We start from the raw sequence: 26,275 nt of genomic DNA on the forward strand, positions 1-26,275 counted from the left end.
GAGTAGGGACCCAACCAGCCACACCCGGCCATCTCCCCCTTTTTGCTTCCTCTCTCTCCTGTTATGGGGTAGGGGCCCGCTGAGCTGCTCCCGCTTATAGCTCCCTCTTTCTCCAGGCGATAGAGTTCAGTCCACAGTCTCTTATTCAACTCTGCACTTGTAATTCTCAACACTTGTCTGGCAAAGACCCTCTGTTTTGTGTATTGCTGAAGCTTTGGGGGAATTGCTGTATCTGGACTAGAGCGCCAGAGGGGAGCCTCTGACTCGCCAGTCAGATGCACTTTCTGAGTGAAACAGCACCCCTCCCCGCCTCAGTCTGCCCTGAGTGGGCTTTGCTCACCCAGACCAGACCCGTTGAAATGCACCTGGTACCTTGGTTGGAGCTAGGAGATATCTGGATTTCTGCATCTCTCTTGCTGGCTGTTGTGTGCTGGAGTTGTGTCTAATTGGCCATCTTGGATCCCTCACCCGAGTCCTAAACTCTTTAGTGATTGTAGGCAGTAGCCAGGTTGTGGTTACAGTAGGCCCTGGGTGAGACCCAGTGCTGTGCTGGCTTCAGATCTGACTCAGCACAGTCTCAGTGGTGATGGCTACAAATGATAATGGAAACATAACATACCAAAATCTATGTTACACGGTGGAAGCAGTACTAAGAGGAAAGTTTATAGCTGTAAGTGCTTACATCTAAAAGAAGAAAAGCTTCAAACCAAATCCAAAATTAATAAAAGAAAAGAAATATTAAAAATCAGAACATAAACAAATGAAATTGTAATGAAGAAAACAATAAAAAAAGATTAATAAAATGAAAAGATAAATAAAATTGAAAAACCTTTAGCATAACTAAGAAAAAAAGAGAGAAGACCCAAATAAATAAAATCACAGACAAAAAAGGAGACATTACTACCCATATTGCAAAAATTCAAAGGATTATTAGGTGTTGCTATGCATAACTATGTGCCAATAAATTGGAAAACCTAGAAGAAATTGATAAATTTTTAGACACATGGAGCCTACTAAGATAGAGCCATTAAGAAATCCAAAACCTGAACAAGTAGTGAAATTAAAGCCATAGTAAAATGTGTCCCAGCAAAGGAAAGCCCAGGACCTGAGCATTTCACTGCTGAATTCTACCAAATTTCAAGAAGAACTAATACCAATCCTACTCAAACTATTCTGAAAAAAATAGAGCAGGAGGGAATACTTCCAAGCATTGCATGAGGCCAGTATTTTCCCGATACCAAAACCAGGCAAAGGCGTATCAAAAAAGAAAACTTTAGGCCAATATCCCTGGTGAACACTGATGCAAAAATCCTCAACAATATACAGGAAAACTGAATTCAATACCACATTATAAAGATCACTCATGATGACTAAGTGAGATTTATCTCAGGGATGCAAAAATGGTGGAACATGTGCACATCAATCACTGTGATCATATCAACAGAATGAAGGATAAAAATAATATAATCAATTCAGTTAATACTGAAAATTCATTTGATAAAATTCAACATCCCTTTATGATAAAAACCCTCAAAAGACCAGGTATAGAAGGAACATACCTCAACATAATAAAAGACATATCTGACAGACCCACAGCTAATATCATACTAAAAGGAGAAAAAAAAAATGAAAGCCCTCTCTCTTAAGATCCAGAACATGACAAGAATGCCCATTTTCACCATTATTATTTAACATAGTACTAGAAGTTCTAGCAAGAGCAATCATACAAGTAAAAGAAACAAAGGGCATTCAAATTGAAAGGAAAAAATCAGATTATCCTTGTCTGCAGAGGATATAATCTTATATATGGAAAAACCTAAAGACTCCACCAAAAAACTATGGGAATGAATAAACAAATTCAGTAAAGTTGCAGAATATAAGATTAACATACAAAAATCAGTAGCATTTCTATATGTAAATAGTGAACAATCTGAAAAAAAAAAGGAATCCCATCTACAATAGCCACAAATAAAATTAAATATCTAGGTATTAGCCAAAGAAGTGAAAGATCTCTACAGTGAAAAGTATAAAACATTAATTTAAGAAATTAAAGAGGACATACACACAAAAATGGTAAGATATGTCATGTTCATGGATTGAAAGAATATTGTTAAAATGTCCATACTACTCAATGCAATCTACAGATTTAATGCCATCCCTATCAAAATGTCAGTGACACAGAAGTAGAAAAAAAAAATCCTAAAATATATATGGAACCACAAAAGACCCAGAACAGCCTAAGGTATCCTGAGCAAAAATAATAAAACTCGAGGAATCACATTATCTGACTTCAAATTATACTATAGAGCTATAGTAACGAAAGCAGCATGATATTGTCATAAAAACAGACACACATAGACCAATGGAACAGATTGGGGAACCCAGAAACAAATCTATACATCTATAGTAAACTCATTTTTGATGAAGTTGCCAAGAATAGACTTTGGGGAAAAGGACACTCTCTTCAATAAATGGTACTAAGAAAACTGATATTCATATGCAGAAGAATAAAACTAGACCCCTATCTCTTGCCTTATATAAAATCAAATCAAAATGGACTAAAGACTTAAATCTAAGACCTAAAACTATGGAACTACTAGAAGGAAACACAGGGGAAACTTTCCAAAACATTGGTCTGGGAAAAAATTTCTTGAGTAATACCCTACAAGAATAAGCAACCAAAACAAAAATGGACATTAAGTTAAAAAGTTTCTGTGAAGAAAAGGAAACAATAAAATGAAGACAATACACACAGAATGGGAGAAAATGTTTTCAAACTATCCATCTGACATAATCTGATTTAAAAATGGCCAAAAGATACGAATAGACATTTTACAAAAGAAGATATACATTAATACAAACAAGCAGCTGTCCGAAAGCACTGAAGTGAACAGAAATAGCTCCTGGTAGGGTGTCCGTACTTAGAGGAGGGTAGTTGTTACTACCCTTAGCATGCAGGCAGGCACAGTCAAAATGGTGTAGGTGTTGGAGGTAACAATGAAAAATAATTACAGGTTTTCTTGCTTGGGCCACCAGAGGACCAGGGCTGAAAAACTGGCTACTGAAGTGAGAGTGGGGCATAGACTCCCTTGAAGGAAAGAATAGAGAGGAGATTTCCAAATTCTGCTTGACAATCTTTGGCTTACCTCTGAATGACGCATGCATGAAGCACATACTAAGAAGGTCAGATAAGTCCAGGTGTGGTGGCTCACACCCTCAATCCCAGCACTTTGGGAGGCAGAGGCAGGCGGATTGTTTGAGCCCAGGAGTTCAAGACCAGCCTCAGATACATGGTAAAACTCCATCTCTACAAAAAATAAATAAATAAATAAATAAAAATAAATAAAAAGAAGCTCAGATAAAGACAGATATTTGAATTAAGATTGAAAATATTATTTGGGCTAGGTGCAGTGGCCCATGCCTGTAATCCCAGCAATTTGGGAGGTCAAGGAAGGCAGATCACTGGAGGTCAGGAGTTCAAGACCAGTCTGGCCTACTTGGTGAAACCATGTCACTACTAAAAATACAAAAGTTGGCACATCTGTAATCCCAGCCACTCATGAAGCTGTGGCATGAGAATCACTTGAACCCAGGAGGTGAAGGTTGCAGTGAGCTGAGATTGTGTCACTGCTCTCCAGCCTGGGCAGCAGAGTGAGACTCTGTCTCAAAAAAAAAAAGGAAAAAGAAAAAGAAAATATCATCTGAAAAACTGCAGTTCCAACCAGCTTAAGTGCTTGCTACAATAAAAAATCAACACTAACTGTAAAAAAAAAAAATAATAAAAATAAAAAAAAATTCAAAGTTTCAGCAACTTAATAAAGGTGAGGTATAATTCAAAATTACCTTACATTTGCAACTGTGACTTAGTCTCAAGAGAAAAGATAAACAACTGGGACCAATTCTAAAATTACAAAATTGTTGGAGTGAGCAGGAAAGCTTTCCCAAGTTGTTAATAAAATTATTTTTAATGAAATATAAGAAAATAGGGTTGCAATACATGAAAAATTTAGGGAATATTGGCAGATAAATAAATGGAATAGAATAGAACCAGGGCTGGGTGCAGTAGCTTATGCTTGTAATCTTAACACTTTGGGAGGCTAAGACAAAAGGATTTCTTGTGCCCAAGAGTTCAAGACCAATATTGGCAACATAGTGAGACCCTATCTATCTATACAAACAATCATTTAAAAACATACCGAGGCATGGTAGCCTGTGTCTATAGTCCCAGCTACTAGGGAGGCTGACGTGGGAGAATCGCTTGAGCCTAGGAAGTAGAGGCTGCTGTGAGCCCTGGTTGTATAATTGGACTCTATCTAGCCTGGGCACCAGAGCAAGACTGTATCAAAAAGAAAAAAAAAAAAAAAAAGGAAAATTCTAGAACTGAGAAATATATTAGAATTTCTTTTTTAAATAGGTTAACTAAACATTTCCACTGTCATCTTCATTAATGTTAGCTATTAGGTTGGTGCAAAAGTAATGGCAAAAACTGCAATTACTTTTGCACAAAACTAACACATCAATAGCAATTGCACAAATCAAATACCATTGAGAATGAGTATATATACATGCATATAAAATGTCAAGGACCTATTAGATAATGTTAGACTGACATACATGCAATCAGAGTCCCAAGGGAAAGGAGAGATAGGATGAGACAAGAAAAATATTTTGTCATGCCTTGGTACATTGTGTCAAAAATTAATAAAGATGAAGAGTAAATCCTGAAAGCTGAAAAAAAAACCACAAAACTTAAAAATTAGATGAAGGGGAACAACAAAACAATTAATGGCTAACTTCTAATCAGAAATTATGGAAGCCAAAGATAATAAAATACAGCTTTAAAATACTTCTATCAAAAACTGCCAACCCAGAATTTAATATGTAACAAAAATGTTGCTTAAGAATATTTTTAAAAATGAAAATATTTTAGATAAAAGAAAGCTAAAACCTATACTACAAGAAATAACACTTATTCAGGCTAAAGAGAAGTGATGATTCAAATAACAGCATTAATTATCTTTTTGGTATTCATAGAACCTTAAAAAAAATCTTACAACTATAGAATGAACATTCTTTTCAAGTGCACATGATCATTCAGAAAGATAGACTTTATACTGGACCATAAAACAAATCTCTTTAATTAAAAAAATTTGAAATCATATAGAGAATGTTTTCTAACCAGAATAAAATTAAGCTGGAATTCAATAAAAGAAATATATGTGTAAAATCCTCAAGCATTTGGAAATTAAACAAGGTGGGTCCAAACAATGGCCAAAGAAGTAAAACAAAGCATTGTAAGCATCCGCTGAATGATAATATAAACGCAATACATCAAGTATACAAAACACAAAATGTGATATATGGAAGCAAGCATATTGTTCACAAAAAGTATTTGAAAAAGCAATTATTTACTACCTGGTTTTAGCATTTCTACAAAGCCAAAAAAATCATAAGTGATACTGGCATAAAGTTTGGAAAACTGGTGAATGTGAAAGAGTTAACACAGAAATAGAGTTATGTAACATTTGATTTTTTTGATAATGCACCAGAACAATGAGGAACAAAATTCTTTTCAACAAATGATGCTAAAATAACTGGTTATCTATAAGGAAGCAATGAAACTCACTACATACACAAAAGTAAATTCGAAATGGATTATAGACTTAAATATAAATGCCAAAAACCTTAAAACTTTTCTAGGTGAAACTTGGGTTTAGACAAAGGAGTATTAGATCCTAGTAACCTAATTGATAAATTAGGCTTCATAATTGAAACTTTCTCTCATCCAAAAATGCCATTAAGAAAAAGAGCAGGCAACAGCAAACTTGGAGAAAATGTCCATAATACATACATCTCACAAAGAATTGTATCCAGATTATATAAACACTCACACTCACCAGAACATTTAAAATGAAAAAGAAGGACATCAAATGTGGACAAAGATGTAGAGCAACTGGAACTTCATAGATTGTTGGTGGGAGGATAAAATAGTTCCACTACTTTGAAAAAATGTTCAACAGTTTCTTTTAAAAGTAAACATATGTCAACTATATAATCCAGCAATTCTACCCCTAGGTACTTTTCCAGTAAAAAAATGAAAGCATATGATGACAAAAGTCTTGTAAAAGAATGATCACCACAGGTTTATTTGTAATAGTTGAACAATAAGAAACAACTTAGATGCCTATAAACAGGAGCATTAATAAATTATCGAAAATATTGATACAGTGGAATACTATGGACTAATAAACATAAATGAATGTTTGCCACACAAAATTGTGTGACTTTCCTATTGGTGCCATAAGAATTCCCACATATTTAGCAGCTTGAAACAGTACAAATTTATTATATAGTTATCAATAAATAACTATATATTTATTTATATATTTAGGTCAGAAGTCCCAAACAGATTATTTTATCTTACCATAGGGCTTGGGGTGAGGCTCAAATGAAGTAAATAATTATATAATGTGGTATTTAAACAAAATATATCATCCTATTCCTATTCTTTATATTTATAGCTTTTTGTTTTTACGTGAGGTATTTGTTGAATAAAAAAGCTGATTAGGTGGATTATAAGTAAAAATTTATAATTTCAATTTTGACTTCTTCAATCTCATTCTTTTTCAGTTTCCCTCGATACAATGTATGTCTTAACCATTGGAATCTTTTACTCCTTGAAAACCCCAACTCTCTCAACTATTAGGCAGTACTATTCACTGTGCCTAGAATACACTTCCTTCACTTCCTTTGCTTTCCAAATCCTGCCCCTACCTCTCTACCATTTCATTCCTACCATTCAGAAATCCATATTTATCCTTATTATTTAACTTTACTTTTGAGTACGCTTTCCTCAAAATTCTAAATGAAATTAAGTCTCCTTACTGTGAATGTCATATTTGTTCAATGGATGCATGAGTTACTGATTTTCTCTATATACCTCCTCATTCTAAACATCCTCTCTAATTCTTTCTTTTTCATGCTGCATTGTACAGCCTATGACAGAAGGAATGTTTTCTGTCTTGTTTGCCACTGTATTTACAGTACTTATTGAGGAGCCTAGCAAACAGTGGGTACCTGATTAGTGTTTGTAAAATGACTGACTAAATGAATAAATCAATGAGAACAGTTAGCATTATCAGTGTTGTGGACTCCTGTAGCTAATGTGGTTCTTAAAAATTTTCTGATATGCTTAATCAATCTTTCCTAAGAGGTACTTAGTTTACCTTCTCTGCCTTAGACAACTTCTGAAAATGTTTCCTCTGGATCAGAAACCTGTTTCCTGACATTTCTAGGAAGGCATTCATTCCTGCCTCATTTTAACCTCTTACTTAATCAATAGAAGGCATCTCTCAGAACCATCTTGCATAGCCAGATTCTCTTGTTCTGGACCCTTCTAATCAGCCAAGCTGATTGCTTCACATCTCACTTTCAATCTTCCCAGAATAACGTTTTAAAATAACAACAAGTGAAAGCAAGACTTACACATTTATGCATTGCCATCTAGTTACAGGATATCTTTATTAGAACTCTTATTTATTGATAACTTTTCCCTTTGGCATTTCAACTCCCTCACATTACATACTATCATATCCTATTATGGTACACTGAATAAATGAAGAAAATCACAGGATTTTCCCTATTATAAACACCACAGATATGTGTTGAAGATGGCTGTAAGCTCTAGCTATGCAGCTGCAGTTCACACAGAACAACATGGGGTGGAAAGATGCCAGAAAGATCCGGTTTTAGGAAGTGACTGACGAAACCACAAATAATCATTGCAGGATAATCATGGATCAGGGGCTGCTCTACACAATTGTTGCTGTGGCTGTCTATGAAGATGTTATTATAGGATGCAAAGGCCATGCAGCTGGCTTCACAATAAAGTGGAATTCTTTGCAGAAAACTGATGAGCTACTGCCAGCTTCTAGATCCAAGGTAAACAAGAAATGAAAGAATAGATTTATTTTCCATTTAGACTCACATGTAAGCAGACTAACCACACTGGTATTGTTGAGGCTAAAAAAGGGAGTAGACAGTTTGGATGAAGTTTCAGATTTCTGCTTCCCATGTGCCCTGCAACTCAAATATGCCCGGTGGGGAAATGCTGTGGCTTCCATCTGGAATTTATGAGTAAAGAATCCCTCGGTTTCAGTGCACCTGATTCTGTCACCAAACCTCACCAACTTCACCTTGAGCTAGGATTACTTCGGAATCTAATTCCAGTCTAGGAGATACTGAGGACATATAGGGAGGGGGGAACTTGGCTTGCGAAGAATACTTACTTTATAAGTAGTCTTAAAGCCATTTAGCATTTAGAGAATGTTTTGTGTTTTTTGGGTGGTGTGGGGGCATGAATATTGAGGATATTTTTCTTCCAGTGTGGTACATGGCTCAATTACATCAGAATTGATCAATTATTCCTGAAATGATTACATTCAGTTTCCTATTCTAGATCCAGTGTACTCTTCTTTCTGGTTGTAGAGCATATGATTCTACATTTTCATAAGCACTCTAAAATGCTTCTAGAACACCCAAAATCGGAAAAGTCTTATTGAATAAAGTCCATGGGACCCTGAAAGCCCCTAAATTGCAGATATAATTTAATGGAGTTGCCAAAGAGAAGTTCCATAGCTTTCACACACATTCTAAATGTTCTTTGCCCCCAAAATGTTTTAAACCATCAGATTACACCATCTTCTGAAGAGTCACTTGGGTTCTGTTGACTCATACCCTTGCTGATTATAGCTTTTGTGAAGTATTGACAAACAACTATAAACCAATTCCCAGATAATCCGAGTCTAAAATTCATGGTAGGTATGAAAGCCACAGAGAAAAGTCTTTTAGTCTTTGCCTTAATCCTTTCTTTCCTTTATATCCCTAATTTAGTCTTCCTATAGTTAGATAGGTAAGTGTTTTCAGACCAACCTCATTTGTAAGCCTGAACCATCCTGACAAGAATATGCAATATATAAGAAGTCCTACAATATTATCTATGCATCTGGAATAAGTTTTCTGACCAATAGATCTATAATCTCAGGAACTAGATTTCAGCCCTACATACTTGTGTAATATAAAGTTACAATACTTCCTACCTGCCTTTTCCCCCTTCTTTCACATGGGTTTCTTACAGATATCATTCTATATCACAGAACTAACAAGCAATACATTTTCACCTGTTTTATTTTCTTGAAATTCAGTCTGGGCTCTAAGCTCCCAGATTTCCTTGGTAGATAGAAATCTAATGTCTGCTGTTACTGAATTCTTGAAAATATCCATGACAATACAAAAATCCTAAAATACCTCGCCCAGAAGAATATATTAGGCAAAGGGCCTTCCGTTATTAAGTCAAACTGATTAGCATTGAGATAACCATTGACCCACTCTCTATGGGTCATATTGAATTCAGCATTGGTGTTCCTTCCATGCCTTCCAGAAAGTTTTTCTGGAGCAAAGAACCCTAGTATCTTAGATCCAGCATCTTCATGTGAATCATATGAAGTGTCTGGAATAATGAGCAGGCATTCTTAGGTTCCTAAACACAGTTTCTTTCCTGTTACAGAATTCATTGCATGTGCAGCTGACACGTGGCCCTCTTTGCATTGCTCTTGGGAACTGAGCATCAGGGAACCTAGCACAAATGTAGATGTTCTGGCTACTGCTATTGCTGTGAGCCTCTAATCCATGACTCAGGTGTCCAGCGTCTTCTGCTAACATCTGTAAATCTGTACCAGTAGATATGGTTTGGCTGTGTCCCCACTCAAATCTCATCTTTAATTTCCACATGTTGTGGGAGGGACCTGGGAGGAGGTGATTAATAAAGGGGCTAGTTTTTTCCTATGCTGTTTTCATGATAGTCAATAAGTCTCATGAGATATGTTGGCTTTATAACATGGAATTTCCCTATACAAGCTTTTTTATTTTTTGTCTGCTGCCATCCATGTAAGATGTGACTTTCCTCCTCCTTGCCTTCCATCATGAATGTGAGGCTTCTCCAGCCACGTGGAACTGTTGAGTCCATTAAACTCTTTTTCCTGTATGAATTACCCAGTCTTGGGTATGTCTTCATCAGCAGTGTGAAAACAGACTGACACAGGTATAATCTCAGTGCCTGTTTAATTCTTGGCACTTCTTTGTCCTGCCTCCTAGGTGGAACCCATCCCAACTCCAATAGCAAGATTTACCCCAAACATTTGGCTTTGCCAAATTTCTTCCACACTCTGTATGGGATCTGCCAGTGGTCTGCTTAGGGGTCAAGGCCATGCTCCCATAGGTCCTTATCCCAAAGCTTCGTGGTTCCTAGTCCCAAGTTCTTCCTGTCCTCTCCAGATTTTGATGTTGAGGTTCCACCATGCAATGTACCTGACTAAGCCAACCTACATTTTATAAAAAGTCTCAACCAGGGTGAAATGTATAATAGTGCTGACTTATTTCTGTATTTTTTCAGAGTACCTACCAAGTGCCATAGAGGTATAGGCTTTGTTGTAAAATAAATACGTATTTTATTAATCTTTAGGGAGCAGGTAATTATACAGTATGATGAAAAGATTAAAGGAGCATTTTTTAACAAACTTTTAAAATCTAAGCTTCACTTTTTTTCTTTTTTTTCCTGTTTACCTCTAGATTCTCTTCCTCTTATCTCATATTTCATGATCCAATGGGGTCTTTGATTATAACGGCACTCTTCCTGCCCATGCACAAAACTAATTACCCTATTAAAAGGGCCATATCTATATTCTATGACTCAAGGCATTTCCCAGCCTGCAGTTTCTAAATTCCTTCTTAGTTCACACACCTTAATTAAGTATGGTTCACAAGATTTTATCTCTTGGTCTCTTGGATACACACACACAGATGTACACATACAAACACAAACATATATATATTACATACAAAAAACATTAATGTGTGTGTATAGTTAAAATATAAATAAAATCCATATACCCAAAACCCAGCTTAAAAATAAAATATTACCAAAGTATTCAAAGTTACCTCTATGGCTCTCTCTAATTCCATTCCTGTCCTATAGTAAACTGCTATTTGAAATCATTGCCTTGCTTTTTGGTTTAATTTATAGTTTTAGTTCATCTCTGCCTCTATTCCTATACAATATATGGTTTTGGCGTGCATGGTTTTGGAGTTTTTTGTGAACGGGTTCACACATATTAATTTGTGACTTTTTTTCCTGAAATGTTTACGGTAATAATTATCCCTATCACTGCGAATATGGATAGACTCATTCACTTGTACTTGATAGATTCTTATTCTCTCTCTAGCTACTTTGGTTCATTGACTTTCTTGTCTTTTTCACCTGGCTTTGGTCCCAGATAGTGCTTCACACATCACCCTTTGTAATTTGCATTCCGTTCTATAAATTTGGAGCTAGTCCTGTCTTCCTTCTCCTGTCTAGCCCAAATCTCCAGGATATCCCAACCAAGTGTGGGTCATTTTTTTTCTGGAGAATAGCACATCTCATACTTTCCTAGGAGAGCCTTGACGGACCTTAGGCATCTAGGCATCTACCTTCTTTTCTATCCAGTGAGATCATGGCTGCTTTTTTTTTCTAGCAATCACTTGCTGGTAGATGATTTTAAAAAATCTGTTTATGATTTCTCTAACTCTTTATCCACCTTTCTTATAGCAGAATGTGTAAGTAACAGATAGTGCAGTCCCACATAGCCCAGAAAAATCTACTCAACAAGATTTAGTTTGTCTCACCCCAGTACCCTAGTCCAAGAGAGGCAAATAAACAGGCAATGTGCTCAGTAAACAAAATGAAAAACTGTCAATGAAAGTTAAGAAAAATAAATAAAAACACAAGGAAGATGCATTTTAAGGATCTAAAACGCATCCTCCTATTGAATGTAGATGGAGGAAGGGGAATTGGATTGAATATGAAGAGGCCACCTTCTACTCTCATATGAAAAGATCGTTTCCCTTTTCAATTCCTCTGTGACCCCTTCCTATCCCTTCTTACTCTTTTCTCCTGCTTTCCTCATCACCTACCATGTACACACAGCAGGCAGGTTAGTTAGTAGGAGCACACTGAATTTCAGAGACTGAAATTAAATTAACTCTTCTCAGCCCTTCCTTCCTCCTCCTTTTTGGTTGAAGTTACAAGATTTGAGCTGAGACAAAATGCAATGGATTTTTATGCAGGCAAGTGTTGGTTCATGTAGGCTAGGACACTGATGGAACAGAGAAGCAGGCATGTTCAGAGAGTGTGGGACTGGCAGTAGTGAATTGGGGAAAGGCAATGCCAACAGAATTTTGGCAGTTTTGCTGATTTTTGAAAACATATGCAAGATTAGATTAAAACACTCTTCAAACTAGCAAAAGCTAGGGCCAGATTGTCTCTGCTATAATGCTCAGGCTGGCTGGCACTTTTGACTCTGAATTTCTGTTTAAGTGTCAAGCCTGACCTTTACTCAGTTTAATTCAAGCCAATGCAATTCTACAAAAATTATTGAAGCCAACTTTTGCTAGACTACTGCACTAAAAGACCCTAAAATTCATTCTGTCACTTAGTGTAAAGAGTATTTTTAAATATTAAGAAAAAATTCCCAATAAAAACAATGGTTTTCAGGGCCTTTTCCTAGCAAATGTTTTCTCCATCTGACTTTAGTAAGCATGAGCACCAGTTATGACAACAAGCCAGGGTCAGAATGAGAAGATAAAGGAAGAAAGGCAAGTATAAGGGTTGGAAGCTGGTTCAGAAATCACACTGTTGAGTATCGTGAGATCCATGTTTCTTATTTTCTAATGAGAGGCAGCATGATGTAATGCAATGTCCACTGAGTAAAAGTTGAAAGACCTTTCTTGAGCCGAATGAGCAACTTCACCTCTCTGAAAGTTATATTTAAGAGTAAAGTGACATAATATGACCTTACATTTTAAAATTGTTCTAAGAGTCCAATGAAGAAGAATTTTTAAAGTCCTTGAGCTACCAAAACCTTAGATTTGAAACTATTTCAGGGACTTGTCTATGTGCCCTTTCATTTTAGTGATCCTCTTCCTAAAAGTCTTTTCTCAAGGGGCATCCTGATACCTGCAGAGATAAAAGAACATCTGGCAATAGACCAAGGGAAGAGTAAGAATTACAGATCACAACCTTAGAGTCCATGTGACCTGAGCTCATGGTTGTACTGACTTGGTTTGGTGAACTGTGGCAAAGTGAAAAAGGATGGATAGGATCAGGAAAGACACAAAGTAAAGGTAATAATCACGTAAAATGTCTTTTTAAGACTGCTTTTCTCTGAACTTGATGTTCCATTATCAGTTTACTGCCTATAGGTAGGGGAGTTAGCTTTATTTCAATCAAGTTATTTACATATTATTTGCCAGCAGGGATGCCATATACGTGTCCTCCCTTTGTCTCCTGTGCAAAGGTACCAGATACACCAGTGTTAGCCCTGTTGGAAGATTTTGTCCCTATCAACAAGAAATCTTGACTTGCAAAGCTATTTTGGAGATCACATATTGTGCAGCGTGTCTCCATTAAGTCCTCCATCTAGGATAGAGAAGGTCCTAGGCAGTACTTGGCAGAAATAAAGGGGTTTGGCTGGTGGCCTCTCATTATTTGAGTGTCTCCACAGGCTGTATATTGCATATCTTCCTTATCCTAGCTTGGCTTCCCCAACTGGCTGTCATAATCTGGCCAAGGTGGTAATTAATAAAGGTTTAGGGGATGTGACAGCCAAGAAATACTAGTCTTTTAATAGCATGTTCCTAAGAATGACATGCTTTCAAACTCTCCAGAGAAGACTCTCTGTATGGAATTTTAACCATTCTGATGAGTTTTATTTTTCTTCACCTTTTAATTTTTTTAGGAATGAGAGGAAAGCTGGCTAGGAAAGGTATTTGTATGGAATCTCTAAATTAAAAAGTTGCTTCTATCAGGTCTTCTTTAAACTTCCCCAAACTAGAGCTATATTGTTGTTCCAATTCATTCTAGGGTAATACACTCCTTACCTAAGGTAAAATGGTACTAGATTTCAACTTCCATTGCCTTCCTATAACATGAATGAATGAGAGTGTGTCTTTAGAGCCAGATCTTCCTGTCACTTACTAGCTACATGACTCCAGCCAAAATCTTCAGGTAGCCACATATTTGAGATGTGACAGTGCACGGTGATTAAGAGGATGGGCTGTGGAATTAGAGATTTTAAAGTCAATCACTCTTGTACTCAAGTCCCACCTCCAGGTTCTTGTAGCCCTGGCAAAACACTTAACTCATAAACTCAGTTCTCTTACCTATAACATGAGAAAAGGAGCATTAATTACAACATTGGGTTGCTGTGTGACGTGAATGAATGTGAAGTGGTTAGTCCACACAATATTCTCTCAATAGTAGTTAGCTATTATTATATTCTTGAAAAGGTGGGAGATTAAAAGGCTCAATCTTAACATATTGTAAGAGCATATAAATAACTATGAAAACATGAAGCTTTTTGTTTTGTTCTGTTTTTGGTGTATCTGGCACATAATTTCTCAATAGCTGGTATTTTTGTTTTGTTTTTTGGGATTTTTTTTTTTTGATACAGAGTTTTGTTGTTGTTACCTGGATTGGAGTGCAATGGCGTGATCTCGGCTCACTGCAACCTCCACCTTCTAAGTTCAAGTGATTCTCCTCCCTCAGCCTCCCACGTAGCTGGGATTACAGGGGTGTGCCACCATGCCTGGCTAATTTTGTATTTTTTTAGTAGAGACAGGGTTTCACCATGTTGGTTAGGCTGGTCTCAAACTCCTGATCTCAAGTGATCCACCTGCCTCAACCTCTGAAAGTGCTAGGATTACAGGTGTGAGCCACCATGCCTAGCCTTCAATAGTTGATTATTGAATGAATAAATGCTTGTGGATGTCATATATTGAACTTTATCAAACACTGCTTCTCTCTTTGTGTTTTCCCTTTTTTCTTTTTCTTTTTCTCCTCTCTTTATGTTCAATAAGAACTATATTTTCTTGTGAAACCATGGTCTTAATTGTTCTCATTCTTACTTTTCAAACACATCAGTAGCCATTTTCATCTACAGGATTGGTTCCCCAAATCCAGTCAAATCGTCTCCTCTCTTCCTCTTTACTCTTTCCTTAGGAAGAATTTTTCAGTCCTGGGATTCCCTATAGGGTCTGATAATTGTATTTAGTGATCAAATTTAGTCAGTTTTACTTCTTTGTTAAACTGAGCTGAGATTGAGACAGTGGTGGTGAGGTCGTTCCAAGACCTTGAACAATCATGTCCCTCAATTAGGTGGCTAATTTTTACACACATGAAATTGAACCAAAAGTCAGAATAATAGTTGTTTCAATTAAAATCATTTCAATAGACAAGCCTCAGCTATCCATTAAAAGTAAAATATTTTCTGTCAATAGGCTATGTCATTTTATAATAATAAAACCTTGACCTACTGACTTGTAGACACACAAATGAGGTGTTTTAAGTTGAAATAATTTGTTAATTTTTTAAATAAATATAGATGTAAAGATTACTTCAAAGACCTGTGTCTACAACGCCCCAATATTCAGGCTATTAGCCTATGTACAAAAGTCTTCATCACACAGTGTTTCAAGTTGTTAGCGAAGCACTTTATGAATTCTCTAGGTGCCTCTGCATACTGTGTTTTTTTGAGATGTCATGAAGATTTGACTTAATCAATTGCTCCAGTAACCTGATTCCTCTTTACCTGCCACTTGAACATACAGATTGTCTAGAAATGTCACTGGTGAATTCAAATATATAAAAAATGGAGTTTCCAGGCCAATGCTGAATGACTAAAAATGTCCACATCATAATTAGGTGGAAACATAAGTGAGATCCAGACTCTTGCTGAAAATGGAAAGGCATGCTTCAACTTTTAACTAGATTGGAAAAGATCAAGTTCTAATGTCAGATGTCAGAGGTCAAGCAAAAAACCTTAGATGAAAAAGTACGAACCTCATTTCCTATCTAATGACACACAACTTATCCTTATGAAGCAAAATAATAATAATAGTAATAATTAGGAACAAGGTGTATTATCACTTCCAGTTGCCCTCCAGTAACCTAGTAGACATTAAAGTACTTTATTCATTGGAAGAATTTTTTGGTTGTTACAGCAATTACTGGTTTTGGAATTTCTATATATGAGAGACTTAAAAGTAGAAAGTGGAGGAGAGAAGGAATTGGAAGTGTCCAAGAACATTTTTATAGCATGCTATATATGACTGAGAAAACATTACAATTTCACGTGTCTTAAAAAAATGGAATAAGACTAAGGAAGATGGGAGGTGCTCCTTGGCGCCACCTCTTGTCAACTCAGTCACCATCCTTCACTGTGAAAGCACAGCAAAGAGGATTGTTCTGGACAGACTTTAGATCCCCCTCACAGGGGAGACATCTTAATTTACTATCCTTACAATGTACTTCAAACGTTTGAATTACAGTTTATTTCAACTACATTTATTGAGTGTCTACTTTGTGTGCAGATGCATTGTAGAAACTGGCACCACAAGATAAATTAGATATAGCTTCTCTTCTTAGGTAACATGAAGTTTAGTGAGACAACCATATAAGCAAATAGCCCTCTAAAATTTAATAAAGGCCAGAAAAAGTCAGTGAACTCGAAGATAGATCACAGAGATGATAAAGTCTGCAGAACAGAGAGAAACCAGGAATAAGAATGACCAAGAGAGTCTCAGAGAAGTGCAGGATACCATCAAATATACCCACATAAGGGGAGTATGAGGAAAAAATAAAATTTAAAAACTTGAGAAAACAATTATAAAACCTCCCCAAATTTGATGAAAAACACTAATCTACACATTAAAGAAGCTCAACAAACTCCAAGAATGATAAAAATGAAAGGTTCTATAATAAGATGCATTAATTAAAAGCAAAATGTTCAAAGACAAAAAATATTAAAATCAGCAAGAGGAAACCAATTCATCAGATACAAGGATTTCCAATAAGATTAAGAGCTCATTTTCATCAAAAGCAGTAAAGAGACATATTTAAAATGCTGAATGAAGAGTATGAACACCAGAAACCTATATCCTATAAAAGTATTTTTGAAAAACAAAGGCAAAAACAAAATGCCAGATGAAAACAGAGAATTTGTTTCTAGCAAAATTGTATTGTAAGAAATGAGAAAGTTGTTTTGTTTAAAAAACAAGTGACATCAGAAAGTAATTCCTATGTATATACAAAAAATCTAGAAGACTGAAACAGGTAATTATGTAGGTAAATATGAATGACAGTATAAATAGTTCTTTTCATTTCTTCTCTTATTTAAGGAGTAAGTGTTTAAACAATATACATATAATTGCATTGTCAGGCCTGTGACATATAGAAATGTAATATATTGGTTAAAAAAAAAACACAAAAAAGACAGGAACAAAGCTGTATGGAAGTGAGAAAATGGCAGTGAATGGTAACTCAAATACAAAGTATGAAATGAAGAGAACAAAAAGTGGTAAAGATGAAAGTTAATATAACACTCTATAAATACAGATTTGTTTGCTTTCACTATTAGTTTGTTCTCACACTACTGTAAAGAACTACCTGAGACTGGGCAATGTATCAAGAAAAGAGGTTTCATTGACTCACAGTTCTGCAGGCTTCATAGGAAGCATGGCTGGGAGGCTTCAGGAAACTTACAGTCATGGCAGAAGGCAAAGGGGAAGTAAGCACATCTTACCATGGCAGAACAGGGGAGAGAGAGAGAGTGAGAAAGGAGGTGCCACACATTTTAAGCCTCAGATCTCATGAGAACTCGCCATAATGAGAACAGGAAGGGGGAAATCCATCCCCACAATCCAGTCACTTTCCAACGAGTCCCTCCCCTAACATTGGGAATTAAAATTTCATATGAGATTTGGGTGGGGACACGGAGCCAGACCATCCCACTTTCCTTTTCTCACCTTCTTTAAAATAAAAAAATACATATATTAATAATAATAAAAATGTATGGCTGGGTTTCCAACATATAGACACACCATGTATAAAATTGAAAGAAAACAGCTATATAATTCTCTATCACATTAGAATTAAGGTAGCATAAATCTGAAGTAGATATTGATAACTTAAAATGTATATTGTAAACTCTAGAGCAATCACTTAAGAAGCTTAAAGACATTACAAATTATTAAAGGAATTAAAATATTACACTACATGTAATTAATGCAAGCAATGTAGGCAAACAATAAAAAAACACAAAAATACGCAAGATATACTGCAAAGTGGCAGATGTAAATCCAACCATATTAATACTAAAAATATTTAAATAATCAAAAGACAGTTTGTCAGATTTGAAAAAGAATACAAAATCCAACATTATGCTATTTAAAGGTGACAAGCCATAGACTAGAAGATACAAACGGTTTGAAAGTAAAAGGATGAAAAAAGATATACCACATAAACAGCAACCTTAACAAAGTTGATATACTAATATCACACAAAATAGACTTTAAAACAAAAAAAAAGAGATACAGAGAAACATTTTATAATAAATGAACTAATCCATTGGAATAATTATAAACATCAAAAGCCCCAAATATATCAAGCAAACACTGACAGAATTGAAGGGAAAAAAAAAGACAATTCAATGATGACAGTTGTGGACATCAATACATCACTTTCAATAATGTATTGAACACTCAGCAGAAGATAAACAAGGAAACAGAAGACTTAACAATACCATAAACTAATTAGACCTAACAGATATCTATAGAACACTCCAGCCAAAAACAGCAGAATATATATTCTTCTGATGTGTACATTTAATATACTCCAGACCATATGTTAGGACATAAAACAAATCTCAATAAATTTAAAAGAATTGAACTCATACAAAGTATGTTCTCTAATCACAATAGATAAAAATTAGAAAACAATGACTAAACCAGGAAGAGGTCAAATCCCTGAATAGACCAATAACAAGTTCTAAATTGAGGCAGTAATTAATAATCTACCAACAACAAAAAAAAGCCCAGGACCATATGGATTCACAGCTGAATTCTACTGGAAATGCAAAGACAGTATCATTCCTTCTGAAACTATTCCAAACAATTAAAAGGAGGGATTCCTCCTTAACTCATTTTATGAAGCCAGCATCATACTGATACCAAAACCGGAAAGAGACACAACAAAAAAAGGAAACGTTAGGCCAATATCCCTGATAAACATTGATGCTAAAATTCTTAATTAAATACTGGCCAATAGAATTCTGCAGCACATCAAAAAACTTATCCACCATGATCAATTTGGCTTCATCCCTGGGATGCAAGCCTGGTTCAACACACACAAATTAATAAACATAATCCATCACATAACTATGACATTACTAGAATAAAACATTGGTGAAATGCTTCAAGACATTGGTCTGAGCAAAGATTTTTTTTGTTTTTGACCTCAAAAAGCATAGGCAACAAAAACAAAAATAGACAAATGGGATTATATCCAGCTAAAATCCTTCAGCACAGCAAAAGAAACAATCCACAGAATGAGAGAAGAAAATATTTCTAAATTCTCCATCTGACAAGGGATTAATAACCAGAATACATAAAGAGCTCAAACAATTAAATAGCAAAAAACAATTTTAAAAGTGTGCAAAAAATCTGAATAGACATTTTTCAAAAGAATACATACAAATGGCCAACAGGTACATTAAAAAATGCTCAACATCATTATTCATCAGAGAAATGCAAATAAAACTACAATGAGATATCATCTCACCAGTTTGAATGGCTTACATAAAAATATAGGAAATAACACATGCTGGCAAGGATATGGAGAAAGGGGAAGCCCATACAATGTTGGTTGGAATGTAAATTATTAGTACAGCCACTATGAATAACAGTATGGCATTTCATCAGAAAACTAAAAGTATAACTATATATGATCTAGGAATTCCACTACTGAGTTTATATCCAGAAGAAAGGAAGTCAATATGTTGAAAAGATATCTGCATTCCCATGTTTATTGCAGGATTTTTCCAATAGCCAAAATATGGAATCAATCTAAGTGTCCATTATCAGATGAATGGATAAAGAAATTATAGTACATATACACAATGGAATATTACTCAGCCATAAGAAAATCCTGTTATTTGCAGCAACATGGGTGGACCAGGAGATAATTATGTTAAGTGAAATGAGCCAGGCACAGAAAGACAAATATCACATATTCTCACTCCTATGTGGGAGCCAAAAAGGTGGATTTTGTGAAGATATAGAGTAGATTGGTAGTTATCAGAGGTTCAGAAGATTAGGGGGAAAAGGGGATGAAGACGGATTGGTTAATGTGTACAAGAATACACTCATAATAACTGGTGTTTGATAAATCAGTAGGGTAACTACAGTTAACATTAATCAGTTGTACATTTCAAAATAGCTAGAATAATTCAAATATTTCTAACAAAGAAAAAATAATACTTAAGGTGATAGATATCCCTATTACTTTGATTTGATTATATGAATATATCAAATTATCACATGTATTCCTAAAATATGTACATTATGTATCAAAAAATTAAATAAATTTTAAATGGATCACAGAACCAAATGTGAGAATTAAAACTATAAATATGTGGCACGGCACAGTAAGTAGCTCATGCCTGCAATCCCAGCACTTTGGGAGGCCGAGGTGGGCGGATCACGAGGTCAAGATATCAAGACCATCCTGGCCAACATGATGAAACCCCATCTCTACTAAAAGTACAAAAAATTAGCCGGGCATAGTGTGCGTGCCTGTAGTCCCAGATACTCTGAAGGCTGAGGCAGGAGAATTGCTTGAAACTGGAAAACGGAAGTTGCAGTGAGCTGGGATTGCACCACTGCACTCCAGCCTGGCAATAGAGCGAGACTCTGACTCAAAAAAAAAAAAAATTATATATATATATATAATCTCTCTATATATATCTCTAGGAAATCTCCATGACTTTGGCTGGGCAGTCCTTTTAGATAGGACAATAAAAGTAAAACAAAACTAAAAATTGATTAAGTGGATTTGATCAAAATAAAGATTCAGTCTTTAGATTGATATCATCAGAAAATGAAAAGGCAACCCACAAAATAGAAGAATCTGCAAATCACATACCTGGTAAGGGTGCTGCATGCGGAATATATTAATATAAAGAATCCTTGCAGCTCAACAAAAAGATAAGTATCACAGTTTAAAAATGGTAAAGGGTATGAATAGACATTTCTTCAAAGAAGACATACGAATGGCCACTAAGCACATGAAAAGCCATTCCAGCCAAAATGCAAATCAAAATCACAGTGAAATATCCCTTAACACTCAATAGAAATGTTAAAACCAAAGACAGACAATGACAAGTGTTGTCAAAGATATGGAGAATTTGGAATCCTCATACATTGCTGGTGGAAACATGAAATGGTGCAGATGCTTTGGAAAACAGTTTGGCAGTTTCACAGAAAATTTGAACAGAGTTAACATGTGACTTAGCAGTTCTACTCTGAGGATGCAATGAAGAGAAATTGAAAAATACATCCATGCAAAAATCCTTCAGGTGAATGTTCCTAGCAATCTTATTTAAAATACGTAAAAGGTGGGAACAATTTAAATGTGAATCAATTGATGAAATAAATAAACCATCTCTATTTATACAATGGAATATTATTTGACAATAAAAAGGAATGCAATACTGATATGTCTACAACATTAGTTGAATGAACCATATAAATATGCTAAATGAAAGAAGCTCATTTCGAGAAACCATATATTGTGTAATTCCATTCATATAAAATGTCAAGAATAGAAAAACCTGTAGAGATAGAAAGTAGATTAGTGGTTGCCCAGGGCTGGAAGTTGGGAGTGGGATGGGAAGTGGAAAGGATTGGAGAATGACTGCTAATGGGTATGTAGTTTCTTTTGGATGCGGTGAAAATGTAAAATTATACTGTAATAAAAGTTACACAACTCTATAAGAACATTAAAAACCACTGAATTGTACACTTTAAATGAGTGACTTTTATGATGTGTGAACTGTCACTCTCTATACAGCTATTTTTAAAAAGAAAGGGAGAAGGAAAGCGGGGGAGAGAGAGAATATTAAAGGAAAAAACATGCGAAAGTTCTAAATGTGCTTTAGTTTGGTTGAATTTGGCTGAAACATAGGTTGTATAGGGTTGATGTTAAAGGAAAGGTTTACAAACACAGTTGAAACCAGGTGTAGAAAAGTGAGGAAAGCTTTCTTAGACACTAAGGGAGGAATCTGCATTTATCGAGTAGGTGATGGATCTTTATTTTATAAAGACAATATTTAAAACCAGGAGAAAGTAGCACTATCCTTGTTTTAGAAAAATCATGTTTATAGCTGAGCATAGAATGGAGGGGGAAATAGTGTAGCCTGAGAAGCCAGCAAGAAGGATATGAAAATAATCTAATTGAGAAATGATACAGTTCATTCTAATGGTTCAGCTAGAATCCGATACAGTGCTGCCCATTTGTTTTGGAGTCAAAGTACATCTACATTACTCTCCATTCATCTATTTGGTATTTAGAATAAAGATAATCAAAAATGTGTTTTCTGATAAAATTTCTAACATAAAATATTTCCAACATACAATCCATCCCGACACTAAGTGAAGTTACATAGGGCTCTTTCATCGTTGCTTCCTCCGTCCATGCTGCTCTACTCCAGCTGTGAGGGAACCGGCTACAGTATGGTGCTTAAAAGACTTCAGCACGCTTTGTCAAGTATTCAGCTGTAGCTCTTGCCATTGTCCTCCCATAATAAGATAATGCAAGATACACAACACAACGTCAAACACCATAGTTATTCATTTAATAGTTATTACTGTCAGTATATGCTATGCCAAATGTCGGATTTCTGCTTCTCATTGTAGAACCATTCACATGGTTTCTGAGAACTTGGGCATCATTACATTTTACTGTTATTCTGATTGACCTATGCCATCTAAACCCAATTTGAGTCACCATTGCTCATTTCTGACACAGATATAGAGGTGTTACTCCCTTTGAGTAAAGAGTACGTGTTATGACTTTTCAGCTTTCACTGTTCCAGCATTAACCAGTGCCTCCATGAGTTCCCTCACTGTTAGTTAAAAGAAATCTCATAATTTTCCTTCAGATTTATTTTTCTCATATGAATGTTGTATGGCTAAATATTTCGGACAATGGGAAAGTGTCCCAACTTGCTAATAGAGGTTTCTTTTTAGACTATGTCATTTAGCACCTAAGTGTAGCGATCCTTAGGATTTCAGGGATGTAAATGACAAATTCAAAGAGAAAAAAAAAAAAAGAACTCAGAGCTCATAGACTATATTTCTCAGATGTTTGGTGGAACCAAACAGATGTATAAACTGACACATACTCCAGGGCATAGCATGTTCTTCAAATAGAAATAGAGGATTAGCAGTATTTCTTCATCTGCAAAATGGGATTAATAGTGTTTGCCACCTGTCTTCTCACCAGGGTGTTGAGAGGAAAAAGAAGTTCATTGAAGGGAAGTTCTCTGAGCTATTTAGAAGGCTGCTCATTAATGCAGACATCACTTTGTTTTGTGGCAAAACAACTAAGACTCTGACTTCCCTAGAGGAGCAAGATCTTATTTCCAAAATGCATGCCTTTGAGAGATAAAGTTTTAAGAAATAACATTCTATGTGCAATAATTCCATATCTGCCTAATCTAATGAGACAGAGGATGATAATTTAGCCAGTAGGGAAATGTGCAATTGGAATAGTTCTGGCAAATGTCTGGGTACATACATTCTTGTGTTGTCTTCCATACTTCTAACCTAGCCTCTTCCAGACTCCCCCTCCTTATAAAGAGATAAGATTATTTTATGACTTTTTAAACATCAGAAATGAATATGAACTAATTCTTCTTGGTGTTAGACAAGAAGCAACACTGTCTTATCACCTGTGAGTTAGAAGCATGCTCTGTGTTAGGAAACAGATGATATGGTTATATAAGCATGCTCTACATTCAAATGATCTGAGTTCAAATGCTGACTTTCAAGCACAGTTTATCTGACCTTGATTTCCTTGCATGTAAAATTATTACTTGGCTGTAACATTTAATGTGTCTGGAACATGTAATGATCATTCATTAAGCATCTTGTTACCTTTGCTGCCTTCTGAAAGGGCTCAGTAATAATGGCTGGCTCAATGGAGCACCTACTTTCATTCTCTGGAGCTGAAGTGCTTCTCCCATAGGTTTACAGGCAAAATCCCCACCCTTCTCCATCAGCTAAGTAGCATTGTAAAGAGAGACAACATCAGGGAAAGTACATTGATTAGCGGAAGAGCATATAACCCCTTAACATAAGCATGAAACAGTTTTAAATATTAGAGCTCCAGCTCTGATTCCCCTAATTTCCAAAGACAGGCAGTTAGTGTCAGCAGGATTATTTTTATGAAGAGAAAGAAAACAAAGAGGGAAGAGCTTTTGATTAATGCATGAGTCCTCTGGGAAGCTTTTAGCGTAGAAGAATTCCTTTTCCCCACATGCACATGGGAAGTTCTACAAAATCCTCCTCATTACAACAACATTTTCTCATCCTAAAAAGAGCTGTGCAGAGCTGTACAACAGAAATGCAAAACAGAAGTGGAGGAGGCATGATCCATGAAAATGTTTTTGATGAATTCCATGTAGTCAGGGCAGATGGTCTATAAGAACAGAACTTGGAGCAATTGCAGAGACTGAATATTTATCATACTTAGCATCTCTGAAATAGAAAGTGGTTTGTCTAATATTGACAACTAGGTGACACTAACAACCAAGGTAATAAAAGAAGAAAATTAAGATTACAACCTGTGCAGAAACATGCCACCAATACACTCATGGCTGAATACTTGTCTAAAACGTAGTGTGAAGATCTTGGACATTCAACACTAGAAGCTCTTGGCATTTGTCTATGTGTACTATTTTTGAATGGTTATGTATTTCGTAATGTTTTTGTTTCATATAGCACACACATGTACATACACGTGTGGGTATATGAATGTATGTTATAGTTGTCATTAAAAAGTTTTAATTTAGCTATTATTAACAAGAGGAAACCAAGTGGGGTGGACTGATTATGAGCACTATTGAAGGGCTAATTGAAAACAGGCAAAGTTACCCATTGTAGGATGGTATCTAAATAGAAACTAATTCTGAGAGAAGCATTAACTAGTTGCAACAAATTGTTCTTGGAATATATAAAAATGGATTAATAAGTTAACAAAGGTAAGATTTTGCTAAATATAAAGAACTTTCTGTTTAATTTATATCACAGTGGGAGAACCTGTCTTAAGAAATAATGCATTCTTTCTCTTGTAGAGGTGTTTAAGTAGACACAGAATGACAATTCATCAGAGAAGATGCTGAAGGGGTCATGCACAAAGAAAAATATTATTTCAATCATTAGGAAATATGTATCAAGTCCTAACTATGATAAGGATATATGTATTTCACGTTGCATGAAACTCTAATCAACTTGCAGAAGCTTCCTGAGGCAACAGTGAGAGGCTAGCACAAACTCTATAGAAAAGACTGCTAAAGTAGATTTGAAATAAATATCCTAGAATCAAGAGTAGGTAGAAATAGATGACATTCTAAATTGTTGTATTTCTGACCTGCCTGTTTTCAGTCACTGTTAGATACTGGAAATACAATAGTAAATAGTGGAGGAATAGGCCCTGAAGCATATAGGAAAATAAACATTCCTCTGTGAATTTCTGCTAATCGGATATTTCTAGGATTGCATTTGAAAGCTTTTATGTCAATAACCCCCAGCGAAGCTTGTAGTATAAAGCTAATTTGAAATAAAATTTCAAGTATGAAATAAATGAGCAAGAATGTTCACTACAAATATAGAAAATTTCTGTGAGATCATCTGGAGTTTGCAATGCCATTTACTTCCTGAATATCTATGAAAGACCTTGTTGGGTAAGTTCTAACAGACAAGGAGAACTCAACGAGGAGGCTCTTTGGTCTTGGAATAGCTTTTTCTTTTCTATGATCATTGGGTCAGCAACAGCCATCTCAGGGAATTTTTTTTTTCTGAAAAATTTTTGACGAGTCAAATGCATGAGATAAGAAATAATAGTAACCAGTATCTGGGAGAAATGATCTTTCATTGACTTAAATGCAGAGTTGGTGATAAAATGTCAGTTGAATAAACAAGACTTGATTAGAGTTGGAGCTGCCTGGAATAAAAATAACCAAGGAGGCCTGCAAAGAAGCAACTGCCCTGGGAAGAGATGAACAGCCAGATTTGCCCATGGAATGGATTCTCCAAAGGAAAATTATTAAGGCAACAGATGTCA

The 26,275-nt window shown here is 35.6% G+C and overlaps 1 long non-coding RNA gene across 1 annotated transcript in view; it reads left to right on the forward strand.

Moving 5' to 3' along the window:
• The window catches only part of LOC116560240, a 45,399-nt gene that overhangs the window by 11,337 nt on the left and 7,787 nt on the right, over positions 1-26,275 (forward strand). Inside the window, exon 2 of the long non-coding RNA XR_004272870.1 lies at positions 7,788-7,941. This is a non-coding gene — a long non-coding RNA (uncharacterized LOC116560240). The remainder of the gene's footprint in view (positions 1-7,787; positions 7,942-26,275) is intronic.

This window comes from Sapajus apella, unplaced genomic scaffold (assembly GCF_009761245.1).
Source record: "Sapajus apella isolate SASKATOON/1434 unplaced genomic scaffold, GSC_monkey_1.0 scaffold25, whole genome shotgun sequence".
NCBI lineage: Eukaryota > Metazoa > Chordata > Mammalia > Primates > Cebidae > Sapajus > Sapajus apella.